This window comes from Eurosta solidaginis, chromosome 1, assembly GCF_040869045.1.
Source record: "Eurosta solidaginis isolate ZX-2024a chromosome 1, ASM4086904v1, whole genome shotgun sequence".
Classification (NCBI taxonomy): domain Eukaryota; kingdom Metazoa; phylum Arthropoda; class Insecta; order Diptera; family Tephritidae; genus Eurosta; species Eurosta solidaginis.
The window spans coordinates 105,442,082-105,450,252 of NC_090319.1; the positions used below are offsets into that span (position 1 = coordinate 105,442,082).

Consider the following 8,171-nt stretch of genomic DNA (forward strand, 5'->3'; position numbering starts at 1 on the left):
AAAAATCGCTTCAAGTTGCAAATTCACCTTTGAGGAGTTTGTGACTTTGCTATGCAGGATCGAAGCCTGCCTCAACTCCTGACCATTGAGCCCTGCGTCAAACAATGCATCAGACCTGGAGCCTCTAACCCCAGGTCACTTTCTGGTAGGAGGGCATCTCTTATCTCCACCAGAACCCGACGCCAGCGAAAACTCTGCCTCAATCATAAATCGATGGCAAAAGTTAAAATCACTACATCACTCCTTCTGCAAGAGGTGGAAATCGGAATACCTCTCTGAACTGCAGAAAAGAAACAAATGGAGATTTCCCAAAACTAACCTAAAAATCGGGGACTTGGTCGTAATCAAGGAGGACAATTTGTCTCCAAACGAATGGAGACTCGGACGGGTGGTCAAATTACATCCAGGACCTACGATCGCGTCAGAGTAGTCGATATTATGACAATGAAAGGCCAGATCACCCGACCCTTGGTAAAGCTCATCATCTTACCATACAATCGCGATGAGCCAGAAGGGTCTGCGGCGTCCTGTTCACGAAAGACCACACCAATGAGTCTACGTCGTGAGCTACCCAACTTATAAATCTAGTGGAAGTTCAACCAATAACCATGCATGTTCAAATGAAAAAAAGGAAACGTCGGGAAGATTTTTGGAACATGGACAAAAGAAGAAAATTAACTTGGAATACAAATCTGCTCAAGTAAGATAGAATTCAACCTACAAATGCCAAGCAAATAGGCAGAGTGACTAATGGTCCTTCTTAATCACTCGGGTCCTATATTTATATTCCGGCGAAACATCAGCTGTAGAAAACGGTAGTCCGATGGAGCCAGTCAATCTCTTTGTGGGGAGGGAAATTAATAACCTCTGAAGAGTTTATAACAATGAAACCTTTCTTTTTTTCGGCACATATTAAGGAAAACTGGGAAGGTGACTCAGGTGAATAGAAAAAGCCTGAATCGCTGTAGGACGATGCCATGGAATTAGACATATAGTTATCGAAAGTCTCGGAATTAGGAAGCCCCAACGAAATCGCCGATAGACCTAAGTACTTTGATGTATTTAAATTTAAATGACCTTAACCCACGTATCTGTTTTTGTTAAATTATCGACAAAAGATATCCACAGTTACTCTATTTGGTCAATGCACAATGTGTTCATTACAAAATCCATTTTACTACAATAGCAGAATAAATAGGACATAAGAACCATTTGACATATAGCAAGAAAGCAATAGATTGTAATTGCGAAGTTTAAGAGAAACTGGAAAGAAAGAGACATTTACTTGCATGTTGCGATGATTTCAGGCAACTACAGTTTCACCGTGTGATTCGCGGTTCGAATATTTCATTTCAAGTTTATATTCATTAAAAAGATTGGGAATGGTTCCCACATTCACACTCCATATTGAATTATATTTTACCATTCAATAACACACACTTTAGATTGTGAGTTAAAATATTTTGAGCCATGCAGGAATGGAGATTTATAGTATGCAACCAAAAAATCACAATTTTTTAAAAAAGAATGCTGAGAGAGTGCACACTCAATTGATTAAATCTTTTTACAGCTGTAAACAGAAACATTTTTAAATTTTCTTTTAATTTTTTTGGTAGTATCTTCAACAAAAAATAACCGCGCCATAAGAGAAAAGAAGGAAATTTTGTATGCAAATGTTTTTACCAGAAGTTCAGGATTTGAGTGACTTTGAAATCATTTGACCCGCGTGCAGCCACAAAAATTCCTCAAACGCACGAATAAATCCAATCTACGGACCAGACCAGACCAGGTTTAATTTGTATTTAAGTAGGATTAAGGAGATTGGGGTATGCCCTCACAGAAGTACAACATTGTAAGGACAAATATGTGTGTGAGTCGGGGACATTTCATTGTACAAATATAATCAAAATATCTTAACCTATGTTGAAATAAAATTGTAGGCGAACGCACTTGCATCCTCATTCACACTCACCCCCATCTTGATGTGACGTTACACTAGTTAACGTTCTAAGGAACGCCCACTTTGACCCTATTTTCATGACATGCCGGTGTTTGTAAATCTCAAAACAATTGCTGTCTGCATACCCTCGTATCGACGCACGGTTAGTTCCAATCTGTATGACATACAATCAGTCAGCAATACGTATTTAATTGAGAGTAATGTCAACTTACCAGGTATAATCTTTCGAATAAAGGCACAGTCCAAATATCCGCCAGGTTGGCAAGCTGCTACAAAGCCGGTACTGTTATCAAGATTATGCATAAACTTTACTGCACATGTTAGTACGACTAAGTGGTCAGCGTTTGGAGCAATGTCACAACGACTGGATTCTTGAAACACATCGATAGGCCATCGCGTATGTCCCACTAAAGGCAGATCCTTACAAGATGTATATGTACCTATATCTGTATTCATTAATATTGAAACTTTAATACAATTTATACCGCAAGGGCAGCATTTTGTGTCTCATAACTTACTGGTGGCTGTAATTGGACAATTTGTTCGTCAACACCTGTACTCCCATAATGACCTTCCTTCCGGCTTGACCGCATCATCTGACTCCTCCTTGTAAAACAATTCATTCGGCTGTTGCTTCCCTGTTGTAAGGTGCCTCACATTAATCATCTTCCAATACAGTATGCTCGCTTGTTGGCCATTCATCAGGTTTGGGACATAAAGCGTGGTGCACAGCATTATCTGGTTCATGTTAAACACAAATGGCGGCCACCGTGGTGTGATGGTAGCGTGCTCCGCCTATCACACCGTATGCCCTGGGTTCAACTCCCGGGCAAAGCAACATCAAAATTTTAGAAATAAGATTTTTCAATTAGAAGAAAATTTTTCTAAGCGGGTCGCCCCTCGGCAGTGTCTGGCAAGCGCTCCGATTGTATTTCTGCCATGAAAAGCTCTCAGTGAAAACTCATCTGCCTTGCAGATGCCGTTCGGAGTCGGCATAAAACATGTAGGTCCCGTCCGGCCAATTTGTAGGGAAAAATCAAGAGGAGCACGACGCAAATTGGAAGAGAAGCTCGGCCTTAGATCTCTTCGGAGGTTATCGCGCCTTACATTTATTTATTTATTTTTAAACACAAACGCCAGCTATTGGATTCCATTTGGTGGGTTCTGCGCCAACCCCTTGTTGCGTACGTTCTCCGCTTGAGTTCGTGAGCACGACGTAGAGTAATTAAATCGATGTCGTAGAGCCAATATCAGGCTTCCATTTGTATTGAAGCGCATACTCGTCGGTACTGTTCCCATCCAATGTAAATTCGAAGCGTCATTCCCGACAGAAATCTAAACGAATACAATAGCACGTACCTTGCAACCAGTCCACGACTTCGTCAAATATTAAAGGCATGAGTCCAATGCGATGTGCAAGAAATTCATCAGAGAGTACAGGAGAAGTAGCTTCAAGCGATTGGCTACACGCAACTCGGTGTCTTATACATTCCAATTTTACCCTATCGTCAACTCGGTAATGTGTACAAACGGTTGGTTCGCATATGGCATTTTTGTCAACTTTATTTAGTAGGAATTGCAAATTATTCAAAATCCGGAAGCAACCCAAAAGGTCGAACACACGTCCACTCGTACAGCCCCATGTGAGTCTCGACATGAGCCCGTAAATTAGTTACTTAAATAATTAGCTTCCATGGAATCGTAGTATATAGGGTGAAATTGAATAACGTTGAATGATTGATGTTCTAATAATCGCAATAGTACAATTCTGTTTTACGACCGTTGCAAATAGTGAGTGTTCCAACACCTATGAATTACAAAATGTTTAATTTAGAGCAAATGTAGGAAAATTTCATTTTCTTACCTATAAGTCTCTATAACGTCCTCAATTATTGCCCAGTGGTTTTCTTTGGTCACATCGGTGACAAATGACGCATACCTTATCGATGCCTCGTCTGATTCATCAACTAAGGGCACCTGTACGCCGTATGATTGCAGAGCAAGCGATATATAGCATAGGGCAATAGGCGATGGTTTGTGATTTAAGATTTTTGCATTGTGATGAAGTGATGCTGCCGACTTTGCAATCGGTACTGAAAACCAGACAGTAAAGCCCAACCATGTTTGTATGCATTTCATATAATAGAGCAAATACTTATGTGGATGCTCGATATTTAAATCAAATTTTAAGGCAATAAGTCGCTCTGCTTGTACTATTGCGTCGCGTAAGGACCAATATTCATCGCCCAATTCAAGCGGCTGCGAACCACGGTTCAAGAGTATGATATGTAACATTTATGATATCGCGTATTTTAACAGGATCGTCCTTGATTTTGCCAGCCAAATACAAAGCAGAAGCAGCAATAAAATATTCGTCATAATCAGAGCGGGGAATTTCATTAAAGAAACGATAATATATTACAGCTGCACTTGCTGATGTTATCGAACAAGAAACGAGGCACTACACCGGGTTTTTCGATTTCGCGATAATGTGTGGGCTTCAATTTCTGTAGTTTATTTGCTTCAATGCGCTTTTGAACTGACATCACGTCTAATATATTTTTCATTATGCTGCGTCAAGCCTTATTGTTTATAAATTCGAATGTGTCTTCGTGATCCGCTACAAATAGAATGTAAAGCAAAGTAAAATATTGGTGACGGTTTCATTTTCACCAAGTCCCAATAAACTCACTACAAGTGGCAGTTCTGAGAAGGGCATTCCTAAACGGCGAGGTGGATTTAACGCTTTGGAGCACCATCTCTGCAAAAATCGCGAGTACTCCATGCGTGCATGTATGGAGTACTCGCTATGGACCAAGCGAGTGCTCCAAAATTAACCACAATTCATACAAAAAATATGGTCCAATTAACATTGCGATGTCCTAGGACCGGACCATATACTCCAGCTCCGCATTACATTAGAGTAATCCATGGAGTACCCACAGTCCAATAAACATTGTGTAGTGATAACAATCGTTAAAAACGAGGAATGATCGGCTTACAACATGTTCGTGTAGAAACATGAGTTGGTCCATCGCTGCATTACAGTGGAGTAGAATGGTAAGTACTCCAGTGGACCACATGGTCCAACGATTTTTGTATGGATGCTCATCGGTTGACACTTGGTGAAGCGCTCTTTCTACGCACAGAAATAAATGGAATGGTTGCGGCTATGCTGTTATTTAACCTAAATAATATAAGTATCCATTCTTTACAATCATCTTTCCATTTATTGTCGTATTTGTGAGCGGCATCAATGCAGGTTTATCCTCAACCTTTCCTTTGATTTCATCATCATGTATTGCAGATATTTGGTCCTGAAAGTATAAGAAAAATGAAGTAATAAGAAATTACAATAAAATTACTATACTTACCGCTGCTATGCCACCGTACAACCGCGTGGAATTTTTCACAATGACATTTCTCATTCAGGAAATGCCTTTAATAACTAAACAACCAGCAGTGATGCCAACACCTATGGCCGCAATTAATGAGTACTTGACTCACCCTGCACCATTTTAGGCCAAAAAGCCAAATGTACCAAATACTCTGGTAGGTCGTTAATAGCAAATAAGACGTTGCTATTCAATGAAATACCAATTACAAAAGTATACCGAATCTTTTACGAACGTATGAGGAGAAAGAGTAGTATTGTCACATACAAGGGAAGGGGCAATAACCGATCTAGCCACCAGTTTAATAACCCTGCAAAACGCTCGCGTCAATCCACGTCATTTGACTAGTCATTTTACAGTCATAGGTTATATTCATGGTCACATTTGCATGGGCGTGGGTAAGTTTTGTGACAAAATTTTTTGTAGGGAATGTCCACACAATAATCCAGCAAAGTTTTGCACCTTGTTGGTGGGAGCCCAGGGTGGTATATAGTAAACATCACCATAATTTATAGCAAGTTACTGCAATTTAAAATACATTAGGGGACACAAAGGTAACCCCAAATCTTGAACTTTGTTTCTAAATTTTGTATACCTAAATTTATATACCTGTTTCTAAATTGTGTATACCTAAGTTCTAAATTGGTATACCTGGTTCCGAAAAATTTTATAAGTCACAATTTTGAGGTAATCTCGTCTCTCAGCCACAACCAGATATTTTTTTTTGAAAAATAATCAATACAGACACGTATATAATATGACTTAATGAGTCTAATTGCAGGCATCATGACCCGCTACGGCCAATTGGGCAAGGCATATGAAAAGAAGGCCAGCTACTTCAAGGTCCCATGCCATTTGTGTTCGGCTAGGCATCCGATCCGTCTATTCCCAGTCTACCGTTCAAAGACGCCTGAGGAACGGATGCGTGAAGCTCTTCTGGGCAATTATTGTGGCAATTGTCTCTCCATGGCGCATCGCACGGCTGGTTGCACAAGCACCGGGAGATGTCGGCGATGTGGTGAGAAACACCACACCACCCTTCATGTGGATGAGCAAACAAAAGCCTCACGTGAGCCGTACAAGCCATGGAGTGTACTGGTAGAGGAGGAAGAACGCGATAACCTCGAAGGGGGTTATCACTATACGACTCCGATATTGAGGCGGAGGAGATGGAACGAGAAACCACGGAGAGGGACACCTATTCCCAACCGTCCAGCATGGTCCAAGAGAGATCGGAACCGCTTCCCTTCCGACTCTCCGATAGATCGGAACCACTGCCCTTCCGACTATCAGGGGATCGGAACCACGGCTCTTCCGACCCCTGCTACAACATGAGCGCCAACAGTCGAACAGAACCCCTCACCGTCGCCACCGACAACGACAACGCCCCCAGCTGGCCAACAACAGCACAAATCGCCGTCACGAAGCCATCACGACCAGCCTGCCTCGCTCTACGTCGACCGCCGCCGATTCTCGAGGAGTGATTGCCACTCGCCAGCTAAGGACGCCGCTAACGTTCCGCAGTGGACGTACAGGGCTGGACCCCGTCGCTGGACCGGTACTGCGGCCCATGGTATCGATTCCGCCGACTGCTATAGTGAAAATTGAAGCCGGAGGACGACTTCACCTGGTTCGAGCGCTAATCGATGTTTGTTCGCAGTCAACCGTCATATCGGCCGACTTGGTCCGGGATCTGCGGCTGGATGAAACTCGAGTGGGTAGCCAGACAGGCTGTGTGGTGTGTCTGCGGGGAAGCACGGCGACAACAAACGCATTGCGACCCATGCCGTCGTCACACCACATTTCCACCGAGTGGCGCCTAGTCACAGCCTGGATCCAGCCATCGCGGCTATGTATACACACATCTGTCTCGCCGATCCAAAATTCTACGTCACGTCGCCAGTACGCCTAGTTCTCGGGGCAGACGTATATGCCGACATTATGCTAAATCAAGTTCTGCCAGCGTCATTCGGCCCGCTCTTGGTGCAAAGCACGATATTCGGCTTCGTGCTCTCTGGAGTATCCAGAGCCTTAAGGGTCGCAGATAAATATCAAAAAAAAAAAAAATTAATTTTGAATTTGCCTTTAAATTAGGAATTTTGTAATAAAGAATATGTTATACTTTGAACTCATGCGTACAGTCTGTCCATCCACAAATTTCTCATCTTTCTCCCTCTAGATATTGTCTACTCTAGCAGCAGGGCAAGGCGAGGTTGCGTACCGCAAGGGGCCGGCATGTTTAGGCCAGCAGGCTAACCCCAAAGGAAAATTAAGAGCCGGCCACCCTAATGCAATTTAATACAGAACCGCTTATTTATTACGGCCGTTAGCACATATACTAAAAGCAAAATTGACGTTTCGTTAAGCTACCTCGCCAAAGGCCTGTTAGCTTTGGGGGGTAAACGGAACGCGTGGAATGGAACTCGGTCACTTGGATTAAAACCGCAGCAGTATACGCACGCTCGTAAGTTCTTTGTTTATACCACAAGTTTGTCAAAACCAGAAAAAAGATCACTCCAGCGATCATCACCGCCAGAACGCAGAGTCCCCGAATATATTAAAAGAAACTAATCTGGAACCCGCCAGTTCAAGTTTTCACAGGCCATACTGCGGTTTATAAGGTTTGACGATGGCAACACACGGGCACAACGTTTGGTAACTGACAAAGCTGCAACAATATCCGAGCTGTGGACCATGATGAACTACAACTTTGAGCAGTCATATAAGCCAAGTGAATATCTAACGGTAAACGAGCAGCTCTTTCCATAACGTGGCCGCACCCGTTTCACGCAAGACATCCCATCGAAACCGGCAAA

The 8,171-nt window shown here is 42.6% G+C and overlaps 2 pseudogenes; both read right to left on the bottom strand.

Moving 5' to 3' along the window:
- Positions 1–2,439: 2,439 nt before the first annotated feature.
- LOC137237478 (DNA-directed RNA polymerase II subunit RPB3-like) lies at positions 2,440–3,617 on the bottom strand (annotated as a pseudogene).
- On the bottom strand, positions 3,555–4,562 carry LOC137237147 (cyclin-Q-like; annotated as a pseudogene).
- Between the last annotated feature and the right edge of the window lie 3,609 nt (positions 4,563–8,171).